A 16,302-nucleotide genomic window follows, 5' to 3' on the forward strand; every position below is an offset into this window, starting at 1 on the left:
ACACACACACACACACACACACACATTGCTTCCCCCTGTTGCCTGTCAAACACACCTGCAGACCTGCTGGTCGGGTCAAGTTTCAGTCATTCACGGTCGAGACGTTGAAGTTTGTTTAGTAAATGAGAGTCAATGCTAACCTGCGGCTCGTCATTCATTGTGTTCGTCTTCAAACAGCGAGCCGGCCGCTCCTTCTTCAGGCCCAATTTTTGGTATTGTCGTGCTTTTAAAGGGCTTGTGTGTGTTTGCTCTGAGGGCATTATGAGGTGCTATGTTAGCGTAGCATCTCCAAACACACCTGCCTGTTTCTTCCAAAAGGCCTGCTGTTTGATCCTGTGCGATTATCCCCCTGTAATGTGTTTACTGAGACATTAGCATTAACAGCAGTGACAATTGTGTTGTATTTCATTCAGTCAAGCTCTAATTGACATTAAGAAAGAAAGGAGTCCCCAGTGTGCTAGCCTTTTGTGCCTGTCAGATAGCGAATGTAGGGAGAGACAGACAGAGGCAGCACAGAAAGTTTGCCATATTTTGATTTACCTGATATATTTAGAGTTGCAGTATGTAGCTTTTATAACATGCTTATTTTTTCTTTACATATTTTCACATATTTGTTCAAACAATTACTATGTCATGGAAAATATAAAGTTTGAAAAATTGAGCTCCTCTACTTACCTGCTGTCATCTGTATGAATGCACAGCTCTGACAGAAACAGCCAACCAGAGACAGGAAGAGCCTGATGTGGTGAATGCTAAGGCTAGTTAGCACGGTGACCAATGACGGTGGGTAAATGGTTTTTCTGGTAAACAACAGTAAGTTGTTTCTCTGCCATTAGCACATTCAGCAGTGAGTACATGAGGTTGATTTATCGACTGAGAGGAGATGGAGGAACAAGATCTTTTCACAGCTGATCTTTCTCACACTATAATGTCTCGGCCTGGTAATAATTTGAACCAATATGTAAAAACATATTTTTGCAAAAGTTACATACCTTTAGCTCAAAGGTGTCAAACCAGTTGAGCATTAAGAGCCAAATTGAATTGATCATCACTGTGAAGAGCCGCACAGCAATTTCAAGATTAGCTTTACACCACATTGTTATTTTTATCAGTCTTTAAGGCTTTTAGTGAAACAGTGTTTCATTTTTACAATTGTCTTTAGGGTTGGTTTGTACTCTGTTATAGATGCTTGAATCAACTCCTTCACATGTGTGTCAGTGAAAACGGGACAATAACTAGACTTAGCTTGTTTAAGCATAGCAAAAATTCATCAACAGACACACAGAAAACTTTTGCGCTCCGTCTGCCAAACCAGTGGATGTGGAGGTGTCTCATGCAGAAGCATGTAGGACAATTTACTCCTGTTGCTCAAATTGTATTTGAGGTGGTGACCTCTAACATATTTCACACTGTACTTTAGACATTATTGTGGTGTAACACCCCAAGATAATCACTGGCCTCCATTTAGCTCTCTTTAAAAAATACCTGGAATTCTGTTCAACAGTCTTTCTGAGAACTACTGCAGACTTGTACAGCTAGCTTAACAGAAGTTCACAACCTGCACTTCACGTTATGCAGCTTTTGTCAGTGCTGCCTTTAAGGAGTGTGGGAAATTTCAGTATCAAATAGCCGCACAGGATCCGTCACAGAGCCACATGCGGCTCGAGAGCCAGAGGTTTGCCACCCCTGCTGTAGCTTTAGGAATTTTTAAAAAATTAAGTTCATTAAAGCCCAACACAAATCACTTATCATTTTCTTTCAAACCTTTTAGGCCAGACTAACACATGTTTACACTTACAGCCCCAATAAACCAGATTTAGATGTAAGACTCTATCTCTTACCTAATAAAACCCAACTTAGCCTTCCTCTGATCATGTACTCTGTACGTTGAATCATAAGATACTCACTGGGATGAGTGAGTATCTTATGTGTCAACCCATGTGTACCTTTGTTTTCAACAGGTACAGAGACAGTTTCAAATTTCAGTCATTTATTTCAGATTTGAATGGTTGTATGGCCAAACCAACTTTAGTATTTATTCCCAAATATGTTTTAAGAACCAAGAGCATCGAGACTCTGTAACGTAACACCAAGAAGAAATTAACCAAGCCAGGAAGAGCAGCAGCTTGATATACAAAAGCAGGCTGCTGTGCAGACTAAAGCACTTTGAGCAAGAAAAAAGTTGATGCATGTTGTGTCCTGCTCGACCAGAGCATTTGGATAAGCAAATCCTCCACTGGGATTTGGGTTTTCTGGTCTTTCCTGGAGATAAAGAACCTCATAAAGAACCATAATTCAGATTCTGCTGTAACCATTAGCACCAGAATTGTTCATAAGATAAAGAAGTCAATTAAATGCTAAAGTAATACAGTAGCACACTGCTCCATACATTTATAATACTTATTGTGTAGAACAGTTCTGATTTCACTCAGAGCCTAAGGCAATCTTTTGACTTGCTTGGTTGTTTGGGGGGAAAAACTAAATTAAAATATCAAATTTTTCATAAATCCAAATCTAAGTTTCTGGATTATTGAAAAGGCTTCTACAGTGGACCCCAAAACCTAAAAACTTAGGTCTGTGTTCGACTGAAGTGGTGTTTGAATGTTCATGAAAATGCACCAGCCACCCCAAAAGTAGGAAACGAGCCATAGTGTGGGGCATTCTGGGTAAATAAAACAAAAGCAATTGTGCAAGTCTAACTCTAGCGAGAGAATGGTTTGTGGTCTCTTACCAATGACAAAAAACAAATCCAACAATTGCTCAAATCTGACACTACTTCCTTTTTGCGCTCATGTCTTCTTTGGAGGTTTTTGTGTCGTTTCCTTCTGTAGTTCTTGGTGCAGCGCCACCACAGGCAAACGGGTTTTTCAAAGGGTTTGGGTCATTTGACACATTTCAGTGTAAAAGTGAACTGCACCAGCTGAAAACAATGTAACAAATGTTGCAATTCTTGTCCCCAATCAAACCAAGTCTACTGGATTATCAGCTGTGAAAACACATTCACCCACCCATGTAGAGCCGCATGCTTGTTTCTGACTCTCTGAAAGCCTTGACTTGTGAACGTACACTGGATAATGATCGGCCTCTCCCACAGAGTGTGTCATGGGGTCAGTGTGCAGGGTAACAGCAGGTTGTGCTCATGATGCAAGACATGTTTGTGATGTGGAGGTTCTTTGGGGAGTCACTGTTCAGGTGAAGACGCCGTCAGGAAGCGGCCCATTGGTACCAGTTACCAAGGAACACAGCCCCTCCCCACTCCAGCATCTTCACATGCACTGCTTCACTTCCTCTGCAGGTCAGGGCCATGACAAAAACACCATTACAGACCACAGCAGGCACGTTGGTGTGACTGGAAGTGGATAAAGACACTGGAAGGCATTAGTTAAGTCACATTACTGGCATGCTTGTAAGGAAGGAAAGATAAATGATTTTGAACATATTGAATAGAAAACAGAAAAGTAAGACATTCGCATTCAGCCCTACTGAGTCAACAATTTGCAGAATCACATTTGAAGCAGCAAGCTTTTAAGGGAGGATTAACAGTTTTCTATTTATTTTTGTCTACTCTTTCTATTTTTTTAATTTTTTTTTGAAAAAAAAAATAGCTCAGGCTCAGTTAAACTGGAATCAGACCGTCTCTAAGCATCATTTTCAAGTCTCCATAATTGCATTTTACCCTGGACTTTAACTGGACCATTCTGTAAACGTAATTTAATGAAAACTACCGTTGGTACAGAGTTGTCACCCTGCTGGAAGGTGAACCCTTACTTCAGTCTCTGATATTTTAAAGTCCCTAACAGGATTTTTTCCAAGAAAGTAAACCCAGGTCATGATGCTGCCACCACCATGTTTTGCTGTGGAGAGACGCTGACGTATTGTTTTTGTCTTTGGGAAATTTGACCCACTTGGCTTCAGAAAACTGGAAATTGTCCTTCCTGAAGCTTTGAGAAGACTTTAATTTAAGGACTGAGTGTTTTCTTGGGAAGGAAAAACTTTTAGTTTACATTCCATCTTCTTAGTCCAGACATGTGGAGGAAGCAGGAACACAAATAATATAAAGATAAATAGAGGTGAACATTTTCTCTGTTTTTCAGTTGAATAGAACAGAACATCTGTTGTATCAGAGATGTGAGGTTCAAAGGGTTTTGAAATGATCTTCAGGAGTATGAATACTTGTCCTTCAGACAAAATACTGAAATCCAAGTGTATTACTAATGCAGATTTTTCTCCATGTTTTCGCATGACTTCACATAAAACTGTCGTAGAAGCATTTCATTACTTTGCTGCCTTTTGCTGCTAAATCACTGCTGGTAAAGAGAAGAAGGGATTCAATTAAGTGGGATTTATAGCCTTGGAAGATGCGCTGCTTTCTGTAATGCTCATCGTTGAAGCCAAAATATATATCTGAGCTGAGCAGAGAGGGAGTTAAGGAGAAGAGCGATATTCACCAATTGCACTCAAAAACCAAAAGGGAGGACAAGCAGGCTTAGAAGGAAATTAATTCTTTATTATGTTTAATCTTCATGGGGGTCAACGACGTGAGATGAGTGGCAGCAATAAAAGAAGGTTTGGTTACAGACAGGACTTTAATAAATGTAAGCTTCATTTACATTTATACAAACAAACTGAAGGACTGGTCATTTTCCTCTGACCTTTTAAGATATTTTTTAATATTTGGCTAACTTTTTACTCATTCTCTGTCTTTTAACTGATACTGACAACATATAGTGTGGTACTGACTTAAAAGTGAGTGAAGAAGTTAAAAAAAACCTGCCAGACATAAAAAAAAAATATTCATAAAAGACTGACAATTTCTCAAAGAATTTTCAGTAATAGAAAAATTTGTTACAGTAGCAAAGAGATTCATCATTGGTTGATCAGATCAGGTTTACTGCAAATAAAACGTATGGGTGTGACAGGTTGATGAAAGCAAAGTCTGTCAATATAAATTTTACTGTAGGTTTTCTGATAAGCTGCTGTTATGTGAGAAGACATTTCTAGTTCATCCCTTGAGATTAGAATTGTTTCACTCCTCTGAAAATGGCCACACATGTGCCTGAAAAATAGTGAGAAAGATGTCAAAGTCCTCAATAAATAAATAAAATTAAAAAAAAAAACTGAGAAAAACGTTCAGAAAAGCTGGTTGAATTAATGTGGTTTAGAAGGTTTTCTTCTGCTCACTCTGAGCTTGAGATTTTTATATATATATATATATAAAAAGATGATTTTCAAATCTTCATTTAAGGCTTTTATTCTCAATAAGTAGAATTTATGTTTAGTATAAATAAACATTATGAACAAGACATAGTGTAGTAAGTAATAATCTTAAACTTCTAATTGAACAAAACTGGAAGTGCTTTTATTTTAATATTTTCAAAATGGCTTAGTGATACATTGTCAGATTTATTTTGTTCTGATTATCAAAAGTAATTTAATACATCACTGAGTTGAAGAGACATCCAGATGGTCATAACAATGCAGCTACAGCAAACATAAATAGATTATTATGAGTCATTGTGATCCAATAATTCATCAATATCACTGGATAATAATCAAGCTCATCCTTTCAACACAACATGCAGCATATCTGTACAGCTTAAGCTCTCAGTCTGGTGGGTCTGATGGTTTCACTGGTCAGGGCTCTTTAATTTGCTGTACAGTAGTGATGTGTTGTTCAGAGAGCGGCCTCCCTGTCATGTCCCATCAGGAATGGCTGAATCCCGCCATGCATGGGCTGCTGCTTTGTTTTGATGGGCAACCATGCAGCCAAACACATGCAAACACAGACATGTCATGAAGGCTGCAGCCTGCTGCACAGAGCCTCAGAGAGACGGGCAACCAAATTTAAACCAAACGCTTGTAGGCAAAAAGTGACAACATGGTTGAAAAGTGAAGAAGAAACAGCAGCAACTGGCTGGAGTTAGATGATGTTTGTACGATCCATCTGAACAGGACCAGCAAAAGACATGCAAAGTCACATTTGTTATTTCAAACGTTTGGTTAAAATTTTAACCAAAAGGGGTAAATTGGGCTGATTACATAAAACAGGTGTAGTTTAGAATAATAATTTATACAATACAAAGAAACTCTACAGAAAGAAAATAACTCAGACCGAATAATATGACTTAGGGTTTATGCTGTTGTTTGTCTGCGATGTACTGGCGACCTGTTCATGCTGCACCGCCTCTTGCCTGTTGATCACTGGAGCAACCCTGGTGACCCCACCAGGGATAAGCGTGTATAATAACGGATGGATGAATGAATGACTACTGTTTGTAGTTGAATTTGTTTGATTTGTGAAAATGGCACGCATTTTCACAAAAAAATTTGTGTCCGGACTTGTGTGTTTTTGCTGTTTCATAGGAAAATATGAGGGTATGTGAGATTTCTTCATTGTCAATGATACATTTCTCTCATGGATTTGACTTTCACAGTTGATAGTCTAGTTTTATTCTGTTCAATTCAAATAAGTTTATTTATATGGCACCGATTCACAACACACATCATCTTAAGGCACTTTACACATAAGTCACTTCAATTGAATCACACTTACATTCCAACAGATCCTAATTATCAAACAGTGGTGCGTTGGAGTGTAAATCTTATAGAGCATTTACTGTATGTACGCATCTCCAAAGATGTGAGTGAGCAGAGCAGAGGTCACACCTGACCCGACCAGGAGTCGCCCAGAGTTCCAGGTAACCAGTATAAGACGTTTTTGTAAAAATACCAAGAATATTTGATTCAAATCAAAATTCTACCAAATATTATGAAGGTTTATGCAAACTTTTTAAATCCAAAGTAAAAAAAAAACAATTCTTTAACATGTTATCTCTCATATTGTTCTGTCATTTAATAAATTATTTTGGCAAACCAAGCTGACCTGAGTGGTTAAAGTTTAGAGACCTACATTTACTTCCACTGTTGTCATTGCACAAAGACGCAATTTGGCAACGACATGTTGTTGCTCAGCTACCAGAGTGCAGAAAAAATACTGTTTATATATTTATACATGTACATATATGTAAGTGCTGCTGGTGAAGGTAAAAAAAAAACTAAATTAAATGTTATATAAATAATAATGTATCAGGTTAACCCAACCCGACTTATGTCAGACAGTAAGGACAACAAGCTGTGACTTTTAACACACATGCTTAGATACTGCAAATGCTGAAAGAATAAATTATAAACCTACATCCACTGGATTCTCTAAAAGAGGGCTGCTCATTCGGGTTTTGGTTATGACTCTCAGTTTGAGCAGCAGACAAGGCAAACAGGTGTGTTGTGGAAGAAGACGTTGGTAATAATTGGTGTGCCTCACTCCATTTCCCTATAGCAACATGCCCTCCTCGGAGATTATGGGATACGACTCTTCCATCTGCACACACCATCCCACCCTGAATCCTGCGGGGCCAATTACCCACTGGTGGTGGCAGTCTGCAAGTCGGAGCAAGGCTGCGGCTGCTAGACCGCTGGCGTGCACGCCGCTCCCTCGGTAGTTCTCTGGCTTTGTCAAAAATATATTCAGCTCTCTTCTCTTGTACACAAGAGGAGTTAACACGGATTCAGACAAACAAATGCTGCAGTAAAAACCCGAAGACACAAAGAGAAATGAATATTGAGCTACTATTTTTCTTACTTTGAGGCAGTGGAGGATGTCTGCCGCTGCGGAAGACAGACCACTAATTGGCTGGAGACTTGTCAAAAAATCAGCGGTTGAGTGCTGATCGGCGTAATGAGGGGCCTATAAACATCACACCTGGGCTAACTCCTCCAATTTCCTTGAAGACAATGTAAATCTCTGTAATTATCCTGTAGTCACCTGAGCAGAAGGGCAGGGCCGGGAGACAGGTGGATAAAACAACATGAAAGCGCGGACGTACATGCTACACATTGACTGATGAGGACCTTAATTTAAAAGAAAAAAAATGAAATAACTGCAAAAACAGCAGCTATGATCTGCTGCTTTTATGATTGCATACTTTTTTTTAAGACACTGTTGGAAAGATTGTTTTTTATTATTCATCTCAGATGAATGTGTTAGTACATAGTGTATTATACTGTTGAAGATCAGTGTGGGCTGCCCACTCCCTGAGCGAAGCATCAGATGAATCATTTTATTAATAAGGCGTCATCTGCAAAGACTTGGACTTTGCTATGACTTACAGTTCTTAACCTAAAAGCGCTGAATATGTAATGACATGTTTTACCGCCGCCTGTATCTATTTAATGAAACAGGGTTTACAGATATGTTCCAGTTTTCAACATAGTTCAGAGTAAAGTAACAGCTCAAGCTGTATTAGAACAGAGGCATTTTTCTGACTCTTAGATCTTCTGGTAACCATTTTTCTAGTCTGCAGTTCTTTCTTTAAATATTTAACTACATTTCCTTTGTGTGTTCTCTTCTTTGCACCCGGATCCAGCTGATTTCCATGGAAATCAGCTTGAACAGAAGCTATGTTATTGGATGCTTCCATAAGATCGTATCATTAACTTGAGAGAGAAGAATGCAGCATTAAGTTTATTGCATCCTGTCACTGTAAAGAATAAATGTAAAAAATTATTTAGCTTCCCTGAGCTTCACTTTTTTTTGTGACAAGCCCACATGTCTGTAACACTTCACTTAATCCTTTAAACTGAAGCTGCAATTACAATACGCAACAGGAATTAGTCATGCTGTGTTTCCTTGTGCAATGTCCCTTGATCGGATTGAGATGTGTTCAGATTACATAATCTGAATGTGTCGTTTACATGGGCACATAAGGAAGTCAGTGCTTCTACTCCTAATAGAAGTAGAACAACCGCAGTAGTGTGTTCGCTCTGCGTCCTCTGAGTGCCCAGAATGGACCCGCACCCCGTCCTAATAACAGCTGAGACTTTCTCCACTCCCTAGTTAAGCTACAGGTTAAGCAACACACGCTGTTGGTCTTCCTGCATTGCAGGACGAGAGAACGGGAGGAGAAAAACATCCTTCAAAGTTTCGATAAAATGTTTTGGCTCTAGGATGAGGTGGTTTCTCAGAAGTATCGAAATAGATGTATTTCTTAAAACTGCAATGGAAACACTTTTTTTTCACATCAGGCAAATCACATGATCAACGGCCTGATGTTACTACTGCTGAAAACGCTGAAGAAGACAAAAGGAAGTAGTAGAAGATGATGGTGTGTTTTTGTTCTTTTTTTGTACAATGTGCAGCTGGTTCCACCAGAGTTCTCACAATGTCACACAGTTCATAAAAAGTTGTATCATTTGAACATATTGAGCCTGTGACTTCTGCAAAATCGCTTACTACAAATTTTCCCAAAATACTGCTCCGAAGTATAAGGGGATTGTTGCTCCTAAGCCCTTGAATAAGATAAAGTCAGAGGTGGCTAATAGATGGAGCGCGATAGCGCAGTGACTGACATTAGAATATAACCTCATGTAACTGTTTACATCCTTCGCTACCATGAAATTTCAAATAACCTATCACACCTATCAAGCTTATTCACGGTCATTTTTATTTAATTTCTTATTTAATGGAAACAGCAATTGTAAAATTGTGTTTTTTGACATTAGCAGAAAATTGGCAAAGATGTTCACACATTTGCCATGGAAATGCAGCAACACACAGGTCCATGTAAAGGTATCTTGATATTCTGGTTTACAGGCCCTTGCGATGCTTGTCATACTTTTTCACATTTTGCCTCATTAGAAGCTGAAACAATGTGTAAAATTCATTGGGAATTTGTGCCATGGGTCAGCAGAAAATAGGAAGTGGAAGGAAAAGGTTAAATGAGAAAGTTAAATCTGAGAGATGAATAAATTTGAAATGTAAGCCCATTCTTCGCAAAAAAAAGTTACCTCTTTGTCAAATTTTCATGAAAATCGTCTCTGAACAGTCATCACTGTCTTTGTCTAATCCCCATAACATGCTGCGGCCACCACCATGCTTCAGAATTAATGTAAAGCTTTGCGTTTAGGCCAATAATGTCCATTTAAATATTGGAGCACACATGATTTTCTTTCGGTCTTTCTGGTTGCAAATTGCTTGTTGTGCTGTTAGAAGTCACTGCTTTGAATCTGTTACCACGTTCAGGTGGCTGAGCACAATAATAGCAGCTCCACAAAGCGCTCAGGCAAGACACATGATGAGTTTTAAAAGAAACAGTGGATTCTGATTGGTCAAGTGACTTGAAGATGTCCTCAGAATAATTTGTAATACATATAGTACGTATTTCTATCGATTAGTCTTTACTTTGCGGCACTCAGATTTCTGTGACTGTAGGCACGTTGAGTACACAAACCAATTCAGGGATCAATAAGGAAAACGTTTTAGGTTTAAAACACAAATTACAGTTGGTAATTGTAAGATGACACAAGCAAGAATGTGAAATAGTTATTAAAAATGTCTTCATTTTACAAGTATGTGATCAGAACCTACTCTAAAACTGAGACCTTTCCTGACTTTTGAGCTTGCAACACCTGTTCTATTATGCATCATTATGCATTGTGTGCTGAGGATGGGAGGTAATGCTGGGTCAGAACACTTTACTAGCACCTGTTTGATATTCACATGAAAAAAGAGCCCTTTGTACACTCTCCCAGCTTTAGAGAGGGTTTTCTTTTGTGTTGGTAAAGAAAGCCCAGATTTCAAACATTAAATATTATTTCAGTGGTTAATCACAAACATTTAGTTAAATGCTTCAACACGCAAAGTATTTACAGAAAATTATTTGGAAAACTGGAGTATTACATTTTGGAGTTCAACATGGCGAGTTCAGGCTAGTAAAAAGACAAAAGAAAACGATAGACTGCATCCATATGGAACAAGACATTGTAATACAATTGAGCCAAAACCGCTTTTCTCATGATTTTCTCTTAATGCACCATTATCTCATGATCCAAGCACAAACTGTTTTAGATGTGAGAAATTTCCGGAAATTAGAAACCTGAACTTATACAGTATCCTCCCCCTCGCCCCCGATAAGAAAATGACTTCTACTAAACATATTTTAAATTTTTTTTTAATTCCAGGCAAGTTCTTGAGAGGTCTTGTGATGGACTGGCAATCTCTCAAGGGTGTTGCAATTCTGACTCATGCCCAATGACCACTGGAGATCGGCATCAGTCCCTGAATGGATCAGCGGGTGTAGACAATGGATGAATGGAAGTTCATCAGAGGGTGTCTGTAAAAGTCAAAATGTTAGCAGGGTGTGTCTTTGCATTTTTTTTTTATCATTACTATCAGTTTAGCTTGCAACTAGCTAGTTTCAATAAAACATCTTGTAGAAGACATACAGAACTGAACAATGTTCACACTGGATGGACACTACAATTTATTTAAGACACAAAATTGAGTTTCAGCCAGTGTAGACTGTGGCAATCAGAAAAGGAGAAGAGGTAGAACATTTCATTTAAGTATCTGGAGGAATTTCTACAGCAATCTGTCGAATGGTGTTTTGAGACTTTTTTTTTTTTTTTTTTACTTTGTTCATTGGAAGAAGACATGAGACATAAAGTTTGGCCTTTTTAATCTTCCTTAACACTGGTTGATACATGAAATTACATAAGTAACAATGTAAAGCTGCAGCAAGCAATTGCCTCGTTATTGTGGTATTTTTTATAGTGTATTTTATGCTACTATTTATTATAAAGAACAAGGCTCCCACATTTATCATCAGCAGTCGTCTTGAGTCGTCATACTTGATTGTGATTAATGACATGTCTTAAAACGGACATGAAGATTTGTATGATGCTTATTAGTTGAGTATCTCATTGACTCTCTTCCAATCTTTTTTGTATCTTGTTCTTTGTAAACTGTTAAAAGCCCAAAACAGTATTTGTTTTTGCATCAAAGCAGCTGCAGAGAAACTGGAATGTGGATACGTAGATGTTGCCCACAGAAAAAGACGTTTTTTCTTCAGCCTGCGTCTCTGAATCTCCTTGTTCATTTTTGGTATGTAACTAAGATTATGTAGGGTGCTACCAGTGCCGTTTAGTCCACTTTAATCCAACATGGTTCGTTTGCCAGCTTGTCAGTTCAGGTCAGGCCTCTTTTCTAAAAAGTCTGATTCATTTGGGGAGGAGTGAATGCATAATCGAACTCTGATATGGACCAAAAAAGCAAACTCTGGTTTGCCTAAAAACCTAGGTCTCTGTTGTGGTTTGAATGCTGATGTGGATGCAAGCGGACCGGAGACCACTCCAAAAGCACGAAACGGACTATAGAAAAGGGCATTCTGGGTAAATACAACCAAAACATTTTGCAATTCTAATGCTAGCGGAAGAAATGTCTTGTGGTCTTTTACCAAAGACAAAAGATAAATCCTACAATCGTTAAAATCTGGTGCTATTCCATTTTTATGTTCATTTTGCAGTGGAGTAAGTTGCCTCTTGTCTTCTTCAGATGCTTTTGTGCCGTTTCTTTCAGTGGTTCTTGGTGCAGCGCTACCACAGGCGAGGGGAGGAACAGAGGTTTGGTTCGTTTGACGCAGGGCAGTTGTAAAAATTTGACAAATGTTGCAATTTTAACATTGCAACATTGGTTCAACTGGTGTTAAGACACCAACTGAACCAGGTGTTAAAACATCCATAGTTTAGAGCCATAAATAAGCTTCAAAAAGAGGCTAAGTCGTTTTAGTGGGAACTGTTCTGTGGTCAACAGGTTGCTGGTTACAGTTCACTTCCCAGCTTGCATCGTTAGAAAAATTAAAAAAGAAGCAATTAAAGTTTTGTGTAGAATAGTTATCATTATGAATATTTTATAGATGGACATATACATGCACAACATAAAGGGAATTTGATTTAAATATTGAATTAAGGAGGCAAAAATGGTTCAATTTTGATCTCCTAAGATCACCTACAGCCAAAGAAAGCAGAACAGCACACTGAATGTGTGAAAAAAAAAAAAGACCTCGGATCCAGATGTATATTTGCACTTTACCGTGTGAGGATGTGTACGCAGGCAAACATATGTGTCTCTCTGTGTGTCTTTGTTTGGTTGTGGATCCTGAAGCTGCTGCTCAGCCTCACTGATGGATGTCCTTACGTCCTGTCTTGCGTGACTAGCTGCCCAGATACCCATCAGTAGCCAAATGAGTTCAGGTCAGGCCTCTGTGCTTCACTCCAAAACTCATTTGGTATGCAAATTCAACGTCCAAACAAAGCCGACCTTTCAGGGCACAGAAACTCACTACCTGTTCCCTCTGAAAGCGGCAGAAAAAGAGTTAGTAGTTTGTTATAAATGACTAAGCTTAAACCTTATTGCAATCAACACAGAGATTCCTGTTCATGCTAAGACTTTAGGATATCCTGGTTCTAATTATTCGCTTTTTTTTTTCAAACATCATTAGAAAACCCATGGTTTTACTCTCTCTCTCTCTCTCTCTCTCTCTCTCTCTCTCTCTCTATATATATATATATATATATATATATATATATATATATATATATATATATATATAAACTGAAACAGAAAAAGTATAATCAGCCAATTGACAGGAAGTATCAGCTGGTGGGGGAGGGGATGGTGTTGAATCAAACAAGTGCATCACTGTGGTGCATTGACTGGCAGCTCATTAAAATAACTGTAGATGATGATGATGATGATGTAAACTTTTTGCTTTTTTTAAACTGACATACTTATCTTCATATCACTCAACAACCCATTTCTAGTTAGGATAAGTTTGAGTGAAGGATTTCAGACAAAGCTATCAATCATAGTAAAGAACTAAGGTATAACTATGTGAAAAAAGTCATTAATAGATCAGTTTTTCTTTAGAAAAGCAAAACCATCAAACAAAATGAAGTCCACTTCTTTTATGTCTTTCAAATTGAAAAGAAGCCCTCTACTTCCATCTTTACCAGTGCGGTTCAGCAGCAACCTGTGCCACGCCCCACCAGAAACGAGATACGATTCTGGCATTGTTCTCATTGTTGAGGGTCTAATCCCAATAATTAAACCTCAGGACCGAAAGTTAACACCTTGCCCAGCCAGCATCCAGTAAAACTCGGGGCAGGCTGTGGAGTAAGCCCCCTGTTGGGCCCTCGTGGGTCGAAATCCCCAGCAGGCTCTTTATCTCTGCCTCCCACCTACTCGGCTTCTGACTCCCCAAACTGACCTAAAGTTGCTGGTGTGTCTTTCTCAGGTTTTACTCACCTGCACTTTGTTCATGCTTGCTGTAACTCATCCGGGTTATTGTTCCAGGACAAAACGAAGGGGTATGTACTCAAGAAGAGGGAGAGGGAAGCCATGAGAGCAAAGGGCAGGCATTTGAGGCAGTGGGTTCATGCAGGTGAAAAGTAAGGTAAAGGGTTGATGCTTGACCCTTGTATCGTGTCGGGCCTCTCAATTTATTTTCTTTACTTAGACATCATGGGTGTGTTCAGCAGTTCGTGTTGATGGAGGCGCAGTTGTTGTCTGAGTTGTAATACGAACAGAGGAGGTCGTTCCCACAGAAGCTTGAGCTGACATCATAAAAAACACACAACAAGGTACCTAGGGGCTTATGAGGAGGGTGGAGGTGAGGCAACCAGAGAGGTGGGAGTCTGAGGACAGGAGGGGTTTGGTGTTGGTGGTGTTGGGGAGCTGGGGGGGTTAGTCTTTTCTGCCATTGGCTGAAGACCAATGGAGGACGCACCTGTGAGCGCCAGAGGCTAAGGAGATTGGCTGTGACCTGAAAATTACACCTGTGGGGAAAAAAGGGTGGAGGGGTGGGTCAGTCTACATGTAAACCAAGCCCTTTACAAATTCAGCCTCTGTCTTCTTGAGGAGCTTAACCGCTTCAAACCGCCAAGGAGAACTCATGGAAAAAAACAAGCCTCGCTTCGGCGACAGGAAGATAAGTGACGACTTTCAAACTGGTTGGGTTTGTTCCGGGGCTTGGCTCATCCTCCGTCGCTACGGCTGCAACCTACCTGAGAGGGACAGCTTTTTTTCTTTCCGCCCAGATCACCGCCCGAGAGGTCGACCGTCCTTCAGCGGGAGCAGGAAAGAGGAAGACTACCCAACGGGGGCAGCAAGAGCCCTTGTACAATGATGCCTCTTGTCTTGGGTTTCTGGCTCGGTGACCGCACCTGGGAAAGATAGGGTAAAAAAAAAAAATCCCTTCTCTGTCTTCTTTCTCTGTCTTGAAGTTAACAGTCGTCATGAGTTGTTGCTCAGTGACGCGGCAGTTTAAAACTTTTAAGAGTACTGCTAAAACTGCAAAATGTGTGGCGAACAAATAAGATTGTTGTTCTTGGGTGGGATCGCAGGGTTTAGGGAGTTTCGATGAGAAGCGAAAATAATAATGTATCAAATTCCAACTCCATTTAAGCAGAAAGAAAGAAGGGGAAACAATAGGGGCTAACGCTCATTCCTAAACTGGATAGACCAGTTGGGGCAGGTAAAGGCAAACTGCCAGACTTGTCAAAGGATATGAAGGCAGACGCTGACTCTTTCTAAAGAGCTAAAATTCTGCTTACGACCAGACATCCGCAGCATCCCGGTAAGAATCTGCTTTACAAACTAATTATCTGGAAGCGGTAGTCAGTTACTTTAACAAACATCGTCAAGGGAACTCACTTATGAGCATTTTTCCATGACCCATTAAACTTTAAAACCTTGTAATTTAGTTTTATATCCTTATCTAACAAGTCGCTGCTTGCTTTTTTTTTGGCTTTTCAAGATGGAGCTTACAAGCTTCATTCACTTTCTGCTGGGAAGTGGATGCGAGCCGGATGTAAAATGTCTGCTCATCCACTTTTCCTGCCTCTGAGATACTGCGGCAAGTTCAGGCAGGGCAGAGGCTAAACACAGAAGAGAGTTTCCACAGTTTGGAAGGTGCATATTATCTTGCTGTCTGGGCTTCTGTCGAAGGCGCTACGAGGCGGACCAGCCATGGGATGTCTAGGGAAGAGAAGGGGGCAAAATGGAGGGAAAATGTCGACCGAGTACTGTACGGGGAAGACTACGGAGCAAGGTGGAGGGTTGTGATTGGCTGAGGAGGAAACATTTGTTCATTTCTCTTTGTACACCCAAATAGCTGCTGGTCACATGAGTGCCGCCAACTCTGCTGGTGTACGGCGGCGGAGCAGGAAGTGCAGGGCAGAATTTCGACTCATTGTTATTTAAGCTTCGGGAGAGGCGGCCTTAAGTTGAAAGTGTTTGTCAGAGCTTGAGCCACAGTTTGAATTCAAGTGAAAGTTTATCTCTTATCAGAGGAGGAGGAGAATTTAAAGCAGCAATAACGCTGACACTTGAATGCCAGGGGCCATTTTTAAAACACTAATGCAACACCATGAAATCAGGTTTACCTCCTTTATTAGGAAAGAATAGTG

The 16,302-nt window shown here is 39.8% G+C and overlaps 1 protein-coding gene across 2 annotated transcripts in view; it reads left to right on the forward strand.

Moving 5' to 3' along the window:
• The window catches only part of ttll10 (tubulin tyrosine ligase-like family, member 10), a 46,945-nt gene that overhangs the window by 4,233 nt on the left and 26,410 nt on the right, over positions 1-16,302 (forward strand). Inside the window, exon 1 of one of the 2 annotated variants that reach the window (XM_008413047.3) lies at positions 14,679-15,071. The exons of the other annotated variant lie outside the window; for it this stretch is intronic. The gene's annotated coding sequence lies outside the window, so the exon portion shown is untranslated. Of the gene's footprint in view, positions 1-14,678; positions 15,072-16,302 lie in introns of those variants that run through there. 2 annotated transcript variants of the gene reach the window in all.

This window comes from Poecilia reticulata, chromosome 7, assembly GCF_904066995.2.
Source record: "Poecilia reticulata chromosome 7, P_reticulata-male-v2, whole genome shotgun sequence".
Classification (NCBI taxonomy): domain Eukaryota; kingdom Metazoa; phylum Chordata; class Actinopteri; order Cyprinodontiformes; family Poeciliidae; genus Poecilia; species Poecilia reticulata.